Here is a 17,429-nt window from a genome sequence, read left to right on the forward strand (position 1 = left end):
CACGCCCTGAGCCGAAGGCAGACACCCAACCTCTGTGCCACCCAGGTGCCCCCTGATTGGTTGTCTTAACCTCTCTGTTCCCATGAAGTGGTGATCACACCCGAATCTGCCTCGCTGGGCTGTGGCATCCGACCTAGCATGGAGGGGCAGCCGTGGTGACTGTTTCTCATTACTGATCGTTGGAGCACTGTGAGCCCGAGGACCTTTCCTGGCTTTGCTGAGCTCCCCCACTCACTGCCTGGTGTGGAGGGTCCAGCTGTTCTCAAGGGCGCCTGCTAGGGAGCAGGAGTGGCCCCCAGAGCTGCCGCAGCCCAGTCCCCTCAGTTCTGTTCCCCTGGTTTCCAAACCTAGCTGCACATCAGAATAACTGGGAAATGCTTGCTATTCACCTGCAAAAAAAGGACCGATTTACAGAGTTAAATTCATCATGAATTTCTAAGTTACTCCTACTAGCTGGTAGGAACTAAACTAAAAGGTCATTCTGTAGGAGGAAAGCACTTAGGCAGTGGTCTTTGTAGTGGTCAGTTTCTGAAAACCCCAAACCTCAAATTGTTGTCTGCATGCACCTTCTTGGGCAGAAGGACATTCTTAACTTGGGGAAGGTGCAGATTTCATCTTCTCAGTAGGTCTCAGGGAACTGTGTGCAGAATCCTGGCCTGGGTGAGGGGGGCACAGGAGGTCCTCCTGGGCGGCGCTGTGGTGCAGCTCCCTGGTGGAGTGGGCATCTTTGTTTTGGGGTGATCATGGAAATCAGAGAGATGACTGGTGGACTGTGACATCCACTCTTTAGAGAAGAAGGATTTCTCATATCTATTGGTGGGACCCCAGCTGGGTGAGCGAAGAGGCCTGCCATGCATTTGACACCCCAGATGACTCGTAGGAACTGGTCTGGGGGTTTCCGGCCCACGTGGAGTACCGTCAGCAGGAAGAATAAGGCTCCACAAGTTGGCTTCTTGTTGGTGCTGGGAGCCAGATTTCATCTGTGTTGGTGGTTGGGCCAATTGAGCCCATTGAGGGTGTCTTTTAGGAAGTTTCTGGTGACTTCTTACTTCCTGGAGCTGTTTTGAAGGGCGTGGTTTGTTGATAGTAAGGTTCATATGAAAAATACACCTGCTAGAATATCCAGGGAAACATTGAAACATTGAAAACAGGGAGGGTCTTTTAGTGTTTGTTCACCAGACATTAAAACGAACCATAAAGTCTCTGTAATTAAAACAGTGCAGCTGTGGTACATGAATAGACAGACCAGTGGAATAGACAGAAAGTGCAGAAATAAACCTAACTACAAATGGAAATTCAGTGTATGATAAAGGTGGCATCTCGAATCTCAGAGGCGATGATAGACTTTTTGGTAAATGGTGCTGGGAAACTGAGCAGTCATTTCAAAAGAGAGAATTAAATTCGCAGCTCACATTGTATAGAGGAATACACTCAAATGGATCATGAATTTAGGTGTAAAAAATGAAACCATATAAGTACTAGTGGGAAAAAAAAAAAAGCATGGGAAAATTCCACTTAAGCTCCATGTAAGGAAAGGATTTCAAACCATGACTCCGAATCTAGAGGCAACTGAATGAATCATTGGTAAATTGGACGTGGCAAAAAACACCATACAGTCAAAAGACAATTAAGAAATTGGGAGAAAATACTAGCAATACCCAACACTAAGGGCTTCGCTCCAAAGATGAAGAGCTTCAGGTCCCTAAGATGTAGAGAACTCGTGAAAATTGAGGGACAGAGGATGAAATCTCCAAAAGAAAAATGGGAAAAGACTTGAACAGACAATTCGCACACACGTCCAAAGACAACGGTCCTCAAACATTTGAAAACATGTACAAGCACATTTGGAGCCAGAGGTCTGTCAGGTCAAAGAGCGGAGTGCCCGGTGGTGACCTGGATTGGCTCCTGGAACGTGGAAAGGACATTAATGAGCAATTGACACAACGTGAGTGAAGTCTGTGGCTTAGTTTCTCCACATTCATTTCCTGGTTTTGATCCTGGCGTTAACCGTTACCTAAGTGTCAACATTTGGAGAAGCTGGGTGAAGGGTATGTGGGAGCTTGATTATTAGGTCTGAAAATTAAAAGGTTTAAAAATTAAAAACAAATGGATAAAAGTGAAAGCCCTCTGGCCTTCCTCCAGAGGTTCTGACTCTGTGACTCTTAGAAAGGGGGCTAGGTGTTGTGTTTTTAACAAACTCCCTGGGCACTTCTGGTATTCAGGTGCAAATCCCCCTGGACCAGGTGAGCTTTAACAGTGTTTTATTCATTGGCTCAAGAAATGTTTGAGTGACTCATCAACACTCAACCAGAATAAATAGATCAAGAAAACACCGCAGGTGTGATGGGCACACGAGGAAGAGCATAGACCTGGCCTGTGGGTGTACTAGGCAATTTCATGTTTCTCTGTCAGAAAATACATATAATACTAAAAAAAAATGTTAATTAAAAAAAATCAAATGCTTTTCATGAATCAGACACTTTCTGCTTTAAATCCCCAAATTCATTTACTCAAGATACATCGATGGTTTTGTGTGCCAGGCCTGTCAGTTTCATGGGGATGAAAAATGGAAGAAGAGCCAGTTTCTGTCCCCAAGGAGTTTATGGTTCACTGGCTGAGATGCACCCTGGAAACTAACTCTAATAGACACCAGAGTGTAGTCAAGACTCAAGGGGGCTTGGAGTTGACCTGAACCTGCTGGGGCGCTGTAGGTGAGCGGTTGGTCAGATGGAATGTGGGTAAAGGGAGCAATCTGAGAGGCAGTTGGGGGGGGGCGGTTCCAAGCAGAGAGGACCGTTGGGGAAATGAGAAGGCTGCTGGAGAGGGATGGGTCAAGGGGAAAGCGTCGGGGCTCGGAGGACTGGATGGAAGGTAGTGCTGTGAGCCAAAATAGGGGAACCGGGAGGGCTCATTGGTTTGAGATAGGTGAGTCCTCCATTTACTGTGCACAGGTCTGTGAGTGGCTCCGGAGGACACGTTGCTGCTCTCCAGGACCCCACATCAGGGGCAGGAGACCAGCACAGCCACGCTGAGCCAGACTTCGGGAGAGAGTGAACCCCGTGCTCTTGGGAGGTGCCTGATGCTGAGGCTGGAGAAGGGTCAGGTGCTTGGACCTGATCGGGCTTCAGGGGAAGGGAGACATCTGTGTGCATATAATCCACTGGCCTTTGGAAATGTGGGTCTGTTGATCAAAGGAAAAGATGAGGCCTCAAAACCAAGTGACATTGGCCCCCACAGCTGCCAGGGGAGGGGTTATGAAGAGAGAAGGTGTGGCTCCAGGGTCCTGGATGGGGCCCTGTGCACACGGGCTTAGGAGAGGGGTGTTTGATCCAGTAACCCTCATTCAGATCCCTATTGTGTGCATGTGGGAGCTCTGTCCTTGAGTTTTCTCACCTTTAAATCGGGAAGGAACAGAGCCTATCTTGAAAGTACTGTGGTAGGATTAAATGGCTCATATATGTAAGGTGATTTCAGGTATGTGCAGTACTCACAAATGCTACTGTTTAATTAGGGGGCAAGAGGAGACCGAAGGAGCAAGTCAAGGGGCTGCAGAGGCTTCCCAAGCCCTGGGAAGAGCGGGTTTTAAGTAGAATGGAGTCGTCATGATTTCAAGCAGCTGCTAGATGCCAGGTAGGGAAGCTGTATTAGCACAGACAGTCCTCACTATAACCTTGTGAGGGATTTTTAATCATCGTCTCCAGTCTATGTTGGAATAGGCCTAAGGTACAAGAGCATGACTTAAATTTTCTGTTCTGATCTGGACCTTGAGTATTAAAGGCCCTTGGGTTAAAGGCTGGAGATGGTCTTTGCAGGACGCCTTCAGGGGCTAAGGCTCTGCTAAATGCCTGTGACCTCAAGCTGTCCCCACCCTCCCTGGCTGGAGTGTAGGTTGAGTGTAGCCTCTGCAGAGAGACTGGCCACCCTTTGTCCTGGGGATCTCTAGATGCACACTTTTAATTATGTCCCTTTTCTGCTTCTAACCTTCCGGCTGCCTCCTGGGAAATACTCCTTTCGACGTCCTATGGACTCATCCTGAGCCTTCCTGCTCCAAGTCTTTGCTGCTAACTCTGCCTCTCCCTCTCCGTCCCACTCATGCAAATCCTGCCGCCGTTGCCCATAGGGACCACATCCCTTCCTTCCCACTTCCTCTGGCCTTAAAACAATCCGGAGCGAGCTTGATCCTTCCTCTGAGCTTGTAGAGCATCTTCCCTCAGCATGACTCCTTTATACCTTTCCTGCTTCCCTGGGATGATTTCTCTTTCTTGGGGGCAAAGGCTGGTTTAGACTTTGCTGAATCCCCTGTGTAAGAAATATCTCCCAGCTCTTGAATTCTCAAGTGTCCAGATTGTGGACAGGTTTGTGCAGGATTCAGGAAACTCAAGTGTTCATCGGCAGGGCTGAGGTAAGAGGGACGGATCTCACCAGACATGGACCTGGCCAGAGAGGCCAGCCGGGAGAGGTGGGTGGATTCTTGAGGTGGGCAGCCACTGTGACCCATGGTAAGTTAGGAGGGAGAGCAGGAGGGAGGAAGAGGAAGCAGTTGGGACAAGGGATGAGTGAGGAGGGGCGTTGGCTATGTCTGTTCCTGCCCCCATAAATGCCTTTCCATGTTCTGTCTCCCTCAGTTTCCTCTTGAAAGCTCACCATGTCTGCCACTAGAGGCTCTCTGGTCCTCTTGCTTGTACTTGGTCCCCCGTCCCGCTGCACTCACCTCATCAAATCTTTGCTTCACTGTTTCCTTGGTTATCTGCCTCACTCCGGAAACTCCACGGGGGGTGGAACAGTGGATCGTCATTTCTGGTTCTTAACATACCCGACCCAGTGTCTGGGCTGCAGAAAGCCAATATGTGCTGCTGACCGGACACACTGAGGGATGCAGCAAGGCGGGCCGGCGGGGGGTAGAAAATGATGGCGGGCATGAGTTTCCCATTAACAGGAATCCTGGCCATTCCTCCAGGGTTGTCTAGAGTGAAAGGAGAAACTACCCAGGAGGGGAAGGGCCCTGAACTGGACCCTCAGCTTTCCTGGGCAGGGACCCTAAGAAATCTGAGAGGCCGACCTGAGGTTTGGGTTGCTTAGCAGTTAGACAGCAGGGGGCGCTCTGGCCCCACCTAGATCCCTGCCTCTGGCGCCCCAGTCCTCTCCCTCGTGACCAGAAATGCTGACCCCAGGGGCAGGATGCCCACAAGTGACATTGCAGCAGCTCCGAGCTTATGGCACTTGGCTGGCTCCTCTTCATTGGGCCGAGCGTGGAGGAAGGAGACCCTCGTCTTCACAGCCCGTTCTCTGGGATGAAAAGTAGGAAGGTTCCGATGATGTCACCAGCTCACAAATACACTAAGGCCTGGGGCCCAGAGTGCAGGTCTGGTCCCTACCCTGACACTGACTGTGTGATCTTGACACAGTCACTTCCCTTCTCTGGGCCTCTTTCTTCTTCTCCATCAAATGGCAGGGTTCATACCTTCCAGCCTGTTCTAGGGTGCAGAGAATCCCCCACATTGTCCTGGGCTGTGGTGTTGCCGTGCACACCGTCCATGCTGTGTGGCCTCAGACATTGCCCTTAGGGGACTGGAGTCCAGAAAATCGGCTTCCTCCTGCTGTGGGGACTGGTCCTATGCTGGGCATTTCCCCTTCCCTTCCCAAAAGCCACCCAGGCGTAACTAGGGGGATGAGCTAGCCAGTGAAGGAAAGGCACTGGGGCCTCTTCAGAGAGAAGCCCCAGGCAGGGCCAGATGTGGGCAGTACTACACGTATGGCAGACGGGTAACTGTCAGATCGGGTTGGCTGTTGTTTTCTGAAACAAAAATTTTCTATTTGAATACGCGTATTTGCAAACTATCAGAAAAATGTGCCTGTGAAGACAGTGTGCTCGAATGCAGTCTCCTGCTTGTCATAGGCCTCCAGGGATGCGAAGGTGCCACGCTGGGTGGCTTTTCAACAGGAAGCTGGCTGTGAGACTGAGGAGTCATTGGCCGGAAGTGAAGACCGAGGAGGAGTCCTGCGGCCTGGGAGTCTGAGCCCAGCGCATCGGTCCCAGCTGGAGGAGGGGGGTCTGCCGGCTCCCTGCGCCACAGCTAGCCCACTGGCCACCTCTTGCCGTGGAACGAAAGCAGAGACGGACTCGGGGGACCAAGGAGAGGTTTAATGGAGGAAGAATGAGGATTCCTCGGGGACTCGTCGTTACTCATTATTTTCCGGATGCTGGCTGCGGGGGGGCCTCTGAGGAGGTCAGAGAGGGGCCTGGAGGAAGCCTAGGTGGGCAGCTTTGGTGACCACAGAGGCACAGGTGATGTGCCTGGGAGATGACACGCTAGCTCCGTGAATCGGCCGCAGGTGGGGCAGGTGGTGTTCACAGGTGAGCACGGTCGGAGATGAGAAGGCGCTGACCCAGACCTCGGCTCCCTGCCTGGCCAGAGCCCAGGGCGGCCCCTGCCCAGTCCTGCCACGTGGGGGAGGCGGCGCAGGGTCCCTCTCCCCTCAGACGTGGCTGCCTAGGGAGGGCACTGCCTCCACTCCAGGCTGGGTGTCCATGCTGGGAGCCTCGGGAGCCACTGGCCCCACGGAGGGCGGTGTCACATGGTAGGCCACATGTCTTTGATGACTTATCTCCCAGCCAGGAGGGTGGCCGAGGAGTGTGAACCCCATGGAAAGCCAAATTGGAGTCAGAGTGCCCTGTATTCCCTGGGATCGTGAACCTGGAGTGCCCGGGCCTCGCCTGCGGTCCTGCCACTCGCCAGTTGAGTCACCTTGGAAAAGTTCTCTAACCCTCTCTGTCCCACAGTGTCCTTCTCTGTCACATGGTGGTCATAACAGTCCTGACCTGGTTATTCGGCTATGAGGTCTAAACGAGGTAATATGGACCAAGGGTATTTTTTGAGCAGGATTTCTTTTACTTAGAAGGATTAAAAAAAAAAATTGGAATACTCCCTAGGAAGAGTACCTGACCTCAATATCTTTGGGTGCCTGAGGGGGGAGTGTGGAAGGGACTCAGGGGTTGAATGGCTTTGGGGACTGGTGAACCCCCCCCTCCAAGACCGCAAAGCCTTGTGTCTGTGTATATGTGCGTAAGTCACTTCTCCCCCACAAGCACAGGGTCCAAATACTAAGATGCTGTGGGGAAGGGGTCGTGACTCCAGATTGGATGCCTCGGGGATTTCAAACGTCTTTATTCGAGACCAGTGTCTCTCAGCCTCGGTGACATCTGGGGCCGGACGCCTCTGCCGTGGGGGCCGTCCTGTGCATTGTAGGATGGTTAGCAGTGTCCGTAGCTCTTCGCCACGAGATGTTAGTTGTGACAATCAAAAATATCTCCAGATGTTGCTAAGTGTCCTCAGGGAGGGGAGAGGGGGACAGACTGCCTCTGGTGGAGAGCTCCTGCTTTGTACAGTTTTCTATGCAGCGAGCCCTCCATAAGTGGCCATGTATCATTTACTTTCCTGAGCCTCCGTTTGTCTGCCTCCTCCTGTGCACGGTCTGGAGAGTGCAGTGAAATCCTAGCAAAGGGTTTTTCAAAGTTGGTGGACCATAGGCTTTCCAAACCCCAGCCCCGTTTAATATAAATGACTGGTTACTTAACCTGGCTGGGCAGCTGGATCAATTGGAACTTGGTTTTCACTGTATTTCTTTTTCCCTCAAACCTAAAGGGTTTTTAGAGCATTAAATGCAACACAAATCACTCAGTCTTTTACTATTAAAACCTGAGCTACAATGAAAATTAAATAGTTACTTCTGTGGAGAACAAGATCTTGAGGTAATCTTCTTTTGTGGTGAATACATTTTTTTTTTTTTAAACCACAGACCTCACGTTGGTAGTTCTTCATTCAGGGGAAAGGCCAGAGAAGGATTTTAAGGAGAAGACCCAGCAGGAAACAGTTGTGGAAGAAGAATTGGAAGCATTGAAGGTCCCCATTGTTTAGGAGGTGGTCTAAGGGTTCCCAGCAGTGGGCGCCCTGGTGTGGGGCATCCTGCCTACGATGAGGGTCTTTGACTCCCCGCCTTTCAAGTGACTAATCCTCCTCTGGGGATGTGTAAGGTTCACTGTCCTCTTAACTCCTTGTGGGTCTGCTCTCTAACATGTCCCCAGGGATTCTTGGGTCCCTGCCTAGAAGTGCAGCGTGTTCCTCCAGACTCTGGAAGCTGCTTTTTCTGAATGCCCGTGGAGCTTGCTTTTGGGCAGTCCTTCAGTTGTGGGTTTGCCAGCACGATGGCCCCCCGTCATTGGGACTGGGACGCCTGGGAGCAGGCAGCAGAAGCAGGCCTTGGAAATGCTGGGGTTGCAGCCAGGAGCACCTCTGGGTGACGGATTGCCTTAAACTAAGCAGCTGGTGTTTGCCTTGCGGGATGCAGGGGTCTTGTCAGTCACGCTGGGCGTCCGAAGCAGTGTGGTGTCCAGCTTGTGGAGGCGCCTGTCAGTTGCATGGAGTGTGGTCGTTTGAGTCCCCTTTGTGTTCGATGACCTGGACTGCCGTCTGCATAGCCGGCCCCGTGGGCTCGATGATTCAGATTCCAGCTAGCACCTGTGACACCATGGCTTTTGCCATGACTGATGTAACCTACATCGAGATGTCTGGGGTCCGGTAAGGTGTGTGCACCCCGGCCAGGATGCTGGCTGTTTGAAAGGCATCCAGCCGGAGCCGGCTCTCTGCAGAGCGAACGTGGCTGTTATCCCGGGGTTTCTCAAGAACATGCCTGGATGCAGCACTGTGTGGACTGAGTTGATGTTGTGGGTCATCCTAGACCTGAGCTGTTGGAGATTCTGTTTCCCACATGGGCGTGGCAGCCACAGGGCGGGGAGATCAGGGTTGAAGCATCGTGGCGCACGTTGTCCTAACAGCGTGGAGTCCTCTCGCTTGTGATGTAAACAGTAGAGCCGATGCTAGAGGGTGTCCAGTCTCACTGGTGGGGCCGCAGTGTCCTCACTCTTATTTAGAAGAGCCAGGGAGGATTGGACGGGGCGGTGAGGACTGTGTTGGCCCTGGATCGGCTGTCTTGCCGGCACCGAGTTGGGTCTCTCTGTTGGACACCGTGACACGGTGGTTCTCCCGCACTTGCCTGCCTGCTGAAGGGTTTCAGCAAAGCGCAGGTACGAGGTCAGGAACTGAGACGTCAGACGTGGACAAGCTGTGGGGGCTCCCTCTGCAGGCATGGAGTCTGGTGGAGGCTAAGCTGCTCCACTGAACCATGAGGGGGATCTTACCGTTTGGCTCATTGTTGGCACTGGGAGGAGAGCCTTTGAGCAATGATCTTTACGGTGGTCAGACAGTTTTTTAAACCCCCAAACCTCAGATTGTTGTCTGCATGCACCCTCTTGGGCAAAAGGAAGTTCTTACCTGGGGAAGGTGCACATTGTGTTTTTTCAGTAGGTCTATGGAGAACCATAGGTGGAAGGACAAGAAGTCCTTCTGGGTGGGGTGGTGATCTCCCCAGCGGGCTGGGCATCTCCGTCTTGGCAATCGTGGAAATGATGGAAACGACAGGTGGCCTGTGACATCCAGCTCTTTAGAGGAGAAGGATTTCTTGCCTCTTTTGGTGGGACCCCAGCTGGGCCACTGAGGAGGCCTGCCATGCACTCGAGGCCTCAGATGACCCCTAGGAATTGGTGTTGGGGCTCCCAGTCCAGGTTGCACTCCTTCAGCAAGAAGAGAAAGACCCCACAGGATGGCGTATTATTATTATTATTATTATTTTAATGAATTTTTTATTATATTATGTTAATCACCATACAGTACATCCCCGGATTCCGATGTAAAGTTCGATGCTTCATTAGTTGCGTATAACACCCAGTGCACCATGCAATACGTGCCCTCCTTACTACCCATCACCAGTCTATCCCATTCCCCCACCCCCTCCCCTCTGAAGTCTTCAGTTTGTTTCTCATAGTCCATAGTCTCTCATGTTTCATTCCCCCTTCTGATTACCCCCCTTTTCTTTATCCCTTTCTTCCCCTACCGATCATCCTAGTTCTTATGTTCCATAGATGAGAGAAATCATATGATAATTGTCTTTCTCTGCTTGACTTATTTCACTTAGCATTATCTCCTCCAGTGCCGTCCATGTTGCAGCAAATGTTGAGAATTCGTTCTTTCTGATAGCTGAGTAATATTCCATTGTATATGGACCACAGCTTCTTAATCCAGTCATCTGTTGAAGGGCATCTCGGCTCCTTCCATGATTTGGCTATTGGGGACAATGCTGCTATGCACATTGGGGTGCATATGGCCCTTCTCTTTACTACGTCTGTATCTTTGGGGTAAACACCCAGTAGTGCAATGGCTGGGTCATAGGGTAGTTCAATGTTTAACTTTTTAAGGGACCTCCACACTGTTTTCCATAGTGGCTGTACCAACTTGTGTTCCCACCAACAATGTAGGAGGGATCCCCTTTCTCCACAGCCTCTCCAACAATTGTTGTTTCTTGGGGATGGCGTATTATTGATGCCGGGAGCCAGATCCCACCTGTGATGGTGGCTGGGCCAGAGGTGCTCTCTGGTTGTTGAGGGCGCCTTCCAGGAAGTTTTCGGTGACTGCTTTCTTCTTGGAGCTGTTTTGAGGGACACACTTTGTTGAAGCTCTCTTTCTATCTTGGTGTGTTTGTCCTAAAACATATCCCAGATTGGCAAGAAACCCCCCCCCCCAATCTCTGTGGCAAGAGCTCTTCTAACGTCCTGTGCTGTAAACGAGAGTTTGTGGCTTTCCTGTTTAAAACACAACTATAAATTTTATAGGACCTTTCTTGTTTTTTGTTTTTTTTTTTTCTTTCTTTTTTTTAGTTCTTTCTCCAGGGCCTGGATTTCCTGCGGGTTCCTTTTTCCTTCCTCATGCAGCTTCTGTTCTTTTCCCTTCCTGCTTGTCTGTCTGTGCATGAACGTGATGTGTTGCCCATGGCCTTCTCAGGGCCTGCGTGGTGCTGCCTTCATGCCCCAGGTGGGCATCAACCCAGGGCAGGGAGCACCCCCTCCTTCATTGCTTCGTGCCCTCTTCCAGTTCTGTCCTGTGGGACGCGTGCTCCTGCGCGGGACCGGAAGGCCGCATCTTTTTCAAACCACTCTCTTTCTTCCCGACTCTGTGTTGCAGAGCCACGACCTGCTGCCGGTGGCCTCCTGAAGGCTTGTGTGATGTTCTTCTCGATTTTTGGGTAGTGTTTGAGCCATACGCTTTCCTTGTTCTTCTTGCTACGGCCTAGTGATACGTTCTCCCCTCTCCTGGTGGAAGAGAAAGAGGCAGCCCCTTTCAAGCCCGTGTGGACAGTATTTTTGTCTTGGGATGAGAATGATCTGACACGATCTTCAAAGTTTGTATTTTCTCATCTTGGCATTGCACTGCTTTCTGACTCCTGGCGCACTGGATGCTGGCGTGGGGGTGAGCCGCGGTAAATGGCCCGAGGAAGTGGGCGTGTTTACACCAGCGGACTCCTGTCCAGTCTCCCTGGTGGAGGGATGTGGTGCAGGTCTCAACTCTCCAGAGCTTTTGGAGCCTCCTTACCTTTTGGGGCCAATTTCTTTTGCCTGTGGCTCTTCAGCTCCTTACCGTTTAATCCAGCTGTGGCTTCAGCTGCGTCGTCTTTGATGAAATATCCTGTCTTCTGAGGAGTGTCTCCTGACTTCAGTGATTTTTCACGAAACCAGAGGCCGAGAAAAAGTGACACCCCCCCCGAAAGGGAGTCGCGAGCAGCAGCCCCCCTTCTAGGGACAGAGGTCACCGTTAGAGTGGGGCAAAGACTCTGTCCTCGAGGCTGTGCACCCCTTCAGCCTTTCCTTTCTGTGTGCTGACAGTACCCCTGGGGGGTGTGCTGCCCAGTCCCCACACGGCCCCAAAGCCAGGGTGCAGCTGCTTGGGGTTTTGTGATTTAGAGTGTGGTTTTGTTGTGGGGAAGAGGAGCTCTTCAAAACTTCACTTTGGTTTTTAAAATTACTGTGGAAACCTTGCTTTTCCTTTAACCGTTTAGGTTCTGTTTGCAATTTCTGCTCTAACAAATTTTAGCGATCCCTTTGAAGGGGGAGTTAGTGAGATTCTGGGTCCTGTTTGGAGCGGTTAGTGGTGAGAGCTCATCCCCTGCTCGTGGAAGGACAGGCTGACGGGTCACTGACCCGCTGACCAGGCCTGGGCGTTGCAGGCCAGCCTGTCCTGTTGGGTCTTGGGCTGGTGGTTAGCAGCTCATTAGTCTCTCCATGTCCCAGAGAGGTGGGGGTAGGGTGGGGCGGGGCTGGCTTCAGGAACTTGCGACCTCTGCTTGGTTTAATGCTCTGTTGTCATTGTCTTGAAATTCTTCTTTATTTTTGGGAGAAGGAGGCCATGTGTTTTCTTTTAGCACCGGGCCCCACAAATCACTGACCTGGTTAGTCCTGAAGAGGGGCAGTCACAGACTGGAGTGTGTCCCTGGAATATTGGTGAGGGCAGCGGGGAAGAAGGGACAGCTCACTGAGGGAGTTTTGGAGAGAGGCTGGGCTGAGGAGCGGGGTTGAGGCTGGGTGCGGATGGGAAGGAAAGGAGCCATCTTAAAATCACTGGGATGAGGAGGATGAGATTAGGCATTTTGTATGGGACTCAAGGCAAGAACATCCTGTGATTATTGGCCATCTCATCAGACTGGGAGCCCCAGGCAGGCGGGGATGGATGTGCTTGGGTTCTTCACTCTGTGACCCCCAGGATGGGTGCAACACAATTCAGAGCCTGTAGTTAACCCTCCAAAGGATAGTTGTCAGACAATGACAGACTTCGTAACTCATTTGAATGACAGTGGAATGTGCTTCTTTGGTAAGTGGCAAGTTTTCTCCTGGTCAGGGCACTGTTTAAGCAGAAACCAGCTCCTCATCTGATGTTGATCGTTGATGGTTTTCATGTTGGTCTAACGTGATGGAGCATGCACGCACTCTTTGGTACATACCTCCCGGTGGCCCTGAACTCGTGGACCACTCTGTGCCTTTTGAGGAACTTTGTTCTCTCAGCATCTGGCCCTCCAGTCAGGATTCTTTGTGTCTCTGCTGGGTTCCTTTTTCCTAACCCTCACTGCCTCCCTGGATGGCCACCATGGCACTCTAACTCATGCACCTTAAAAATGTCCACTTAATGGGATGACGGAGCCTTCCTGCACGTGTATCCCACCCAGCCAGCACTCCCACCCTCATCCCTGCCACTGAACAAACCATTTGGTCACCAGTGAGGTGGTCTGAGCATAGTAAAGATGCTCACGTGGCCTCTGAGCTCTCTACCTACGCCGACCTGCCTTGCTTGTCCTGCAAGGAGCTCCCTCCCAGGCCATGGGTGCAGATTCTCCCCTGTTCCTTACTGTGCCTGAATTTGCTGGAATAAGTCCTCCGGGTGAGAGGTCTCCAGGAAGGAGATGATGCTGGGATCTATGAGAGGGTCTGTGTGTGGTCTTCGCTCCATCCTGGGCAGCTGCAGCTGGGTGGGGGAGCCCACAGGTACTTTCTTTTCGGTGAGGGGAGGCTTGGGGACTCCCCTCCCCTATGCAGAGGGTGAGTTTAAGCACATTCCTCAGTCCCTGGCAGGTCATTATCAATGATCTATGTGGGGTCCCTCTCTTGGTGTTGTAATCCCTTTGGATGAGATTTCCCATGGCCATTCCTCTCCCTCAGAGACAATCATTTGAGATGCTCAATGGGTGTCTTTTTTTTTTCTTTTCTTTTTTTAATGCTCTAATGAAACACCATTGCTGTCTTGTGTATAAGCACTTTTAATTCACATAGATGGTGTTGTTATGCCAGTTCTTACTCTGTTTCCTTCCTCCTTCTGCACTGTGTTTTAAGATGCGGTCTTCCCCTCTCCATTCTTAAAACCTATTGAGATCACCCAAAGAGCTTTTGTTTATGTGGGTTAAAACTATTGATGCTCGCCACATTAGAAATCAAAACAGACATTTACAAATATGTATTGATTCATTTGCAAATAGAAATGGTGAACACATTGCAAGTTAAGATAAATAATATTTTAGCATTATTATGAAAATAGTTTTGACCCTGCAGACTCCCTGTCCTGGAGTAAGGTGTCAGTTTGTTCCAGAATGCAAAAGGATACTGTGAAGGATAAAGTTTGGAAAGTGAATTTTATTTGTATTGCTTTATAAAACCTGGATCTGAGGAGAAACTGTGAAATATATTGTATTTTAGCAAAGTTTGCTCAGGTTTGATGGGCTTGCCTCCTTGGCTTACTGATCATTGCCTGCAGTATGGAAGGTTATTCTAGATAGCAGAGACTCTGGGTCTTACCAGAACAATTTTTGGTGCTTTAAGTTGAATTTGTCCTATCCTAGAATAGGTGATTTTAAAACACAAAGAACAAATACTCATCACTTATGAACATGCCATATGTATATATATGTATATGTATATAAACAGGCATTTCCTGTTTATTTTACTTATTTTATAATCCATACCTGCCTAGGCTTTTTCTTTTTTTAAGAAAATGAAGATGATATGCACCTACGGGTCAGTGGTTTTTCGTATATTATTAGGTCGTGCAACCGTCCCCACTCTCTAATTCTGCCTGATTCCAGATAGAATTAATTCCTAATTAAGGACTTCCTCATTGGTAAGGCCCTAATTAATCCCCAGTTCCTAATTTGAAAATGGGCCCCCCTCCCCCCCCCCCCGCCCCTGGCAACCATTACTCTACTTCCGGTCTCAATGAATTTGTCTGTCGTGGCCATTCGGTAAACTTGGACTCACCCAAGCTGTGGCCTTTTTTTGTCTGGCCTCTTTTACATAGCGTCATGTTTTTGAGGTTCATCTATGTTGTAGCACGTGTCAGCACTTCATTGCAATTTGTGGGCGACTAATCCCATTGTAGGGATGTATTTTGTTAACCCATCGGTTGATGGACATTAGACTTGCTTCCACTCTTTGGCTATTATGAATAATGCTGCTGTGAACACTGTGTGCAAGTTTTTATGGGGACAAATGTCTTCTAAATACTCCCGGCTCCATTTACTTTTAACAGTTGGCACTTCACGCCCCGGGTTGTTTCTCAGGCACCTGTGATCATATGTTAATCAAGTGTCCAAAGCTCTTCTGACAACTCTTTAGATGTTTGCCTTCCCAAATAATTTAATAAATGTAGGGGGGAAAACATGAAAGGGAACTTTTTAGGATATCTTTTACACCTACGGTGACCTTCAAGATGTCCCAGAGGAGCCCTGGAAAATCACCAAGATTTGGTTTTGCTCCTTATTAAAAGAGAGCCGTTAGAAATAATTAGGTTGGTGATGTGTTGCTGTTGTAAAATTTGCACAAGAGGACTTGTCAGATGAGAAGACATGTTCCGCTTTCCTGAAGTTAAGCTTATACGGATGAAATGTGAGTGTAAGTATTTTAGGAAAACCGTGTGTGAGTATGTGTGAGTAATGGGAAGTCCCTGGAGATTTGTCAGTGCCCTCACTGCCCACCTGTGTGTACCCTCAGGGGAAGCACCCACCTAAAGTTTTAGGAAATAGTTCTGTACTGTCCCCAAATAGAGACATGTCCTCTCCTCCATTCTGGCGATACTGGTGAGAGTAATGGACAAACCACAGCTATGCAGGCTTCATCATCCTACAGGTGTTTAAAGTCAAGCTTCCTTGGGAGGCTCTGCTCTAAGCCCCAGGTTGCAGTTTGTATGTCTGTGACAAAGGACGGTCCTACAGCCTCATGAAGAATGACTGTACCAGGTACTTCCAACCATCCTGCCTTTAAAGAATAGACTCTTGGGTGTAGGCTTTGGAGCAGACGTCACTTGAGCACCTCTCAGACTAGCCCTGTGGGCTGCGTCAGTATTTCCAGGACACTGTTCGTTCCAGAAGCAAGACAGCGTTATGAAAGCCAACTGCTGATCCACGATCCAGGGGAACAAGAAGGAATTACGGAGGACTGCATGAAATGATGTGGGAATTTTATTGTGGTCTTGTGTTTAAACTCCTGGTAATGTTTTATTGCTCTATTTTCTGGTTTTACGGGGAAGCCTTTTCTCTTCCTTGGGCTCCCTGTAATCCACGCAGTTTAGTAGAACCTGCTTTTGGAAACAGAAATAAGGCATTTAAAAATGATACTTGGTTTCCACTGGTGTGTGAGGGTATCTCATTTCACTAATGGCTAATGACGTCAATCTTTTATGTGTGTGTTCACTGTTCATAGACGCTTTTCAGTGTCTTCCCTGCCTCTGCCAGGGGGTCAGTGTGCGCTGCTCAGCTCCTCAGCCATGGCAGACAGAGTTGTCCCCTTGGGGTGTCTGCCTGGTTTGGAGGACTGCCATCCCTGCATGAGGGGGCAGTGCACCAGGTGGGCACCTTCTCTGAGAGCCGAGTAGGTCTTCCCAAGTTTGGAACCAGCTGAGTCCCTGAGAGTCCCGGGGCAGCCGCGGAACTCCCAGTTGGGAAGTTAGAGGAAGCCGCTGGCACTGTGGCCCTGGCAACCGCGGTAGCTATGATCCCACCGCTGTCATTTGGTGACACTGTGGTGCCGGACAGTGTGCTGTGTGCAGCTAGGATTATCCCCGGCCTCCCAGAAACACTGAGGAGGATAGGATCTTACCCACATTTTCTTGTGTGAGTGGGTGGCCCGTGTCTCTGCTGGTGTATTCATCTGCTACTGCTGCTGTAACCAGGTATCACAGACTTGGTGCCTTAAAACAGCACACACCTACTATCTTACGGCTCTGGGGGCCAGAAGTCCAACATGGGCTAACATCAAAGTATCAGGGGCTTCTGCAGGCTCTAAGGGAGAATGTTTTCACGCTTTGCCGAGTTTCTAGCTGCCTCCTGCTTCCACCTTGAAAGCCAGTGGTGGCTGGCTGAGCCTTTTTCACGGTGCATCACTTGCCCTCTGCCTCCCTCTTTCCCATCTAAGGACCGTTGGGATTACTTGGGGCACCGGGGTAACCTCCCTAAAGTCAGCTGATTAGCAACCTTAACTCCTTCTAGGACCTTAATTCCCCTTTGCCAGGTAAGAGAATGTGTTGACTATGTCCTGACATCTTTGGGGGCCCATAATGCTGGGGAGTGTTGGGGCACTGGGTAGGGAAGCTGGGAGGAATGGGGGGTGCGGGTGGAGCAGGCATGGGCAGGACCTGTGCAGGGGAGCTTGCCGCCCTTGGGCTCTGGCTGGGGGAGCGGCCAGAACACGTACCAGGTCAGGTGCTCATGGTGCCACAGGTGAAAATGCTGCCAGGGAGGAGCTATGGGGTGATGGGGTGCAATGGGCTACAGTTTAATCAGGGTGGGCCTCACTGAGGAGGTTCTTTATATGAAAGTAGGATCCATCGCATAGGATTGCTGCGGCATGAAGTGAGGTAATGTCAAAAATGCATCCTGTAGACAGTGAATGATCGCATTAAAAAAATTAGTTATCTATTCTAGGATCTCAGCTCTGGGGACCCATGGGCCAGGCTGGTCCTCTGCCGCAGGGCATCTGATGAGTGGTGGGGTTAATTCGATTTTGAGGA

The sequence above is a fragment of the Ailuropoda melanoleuca genome, chromosome 12 (genome assembly GCF_002007445.2).
Source record: "Ailuropoda melanoleuca isolate Jingjing chromosome 12, ASM200744v2, whole genome shotgun sequence".
In the NCBI taxonomy this organism is placed as follows: Eukaryota; Metazoa; Chordata; class Mammalia; order Carnivora; family Ursidae; genus Ailuropoda; species Ailuropoda melanoleuca.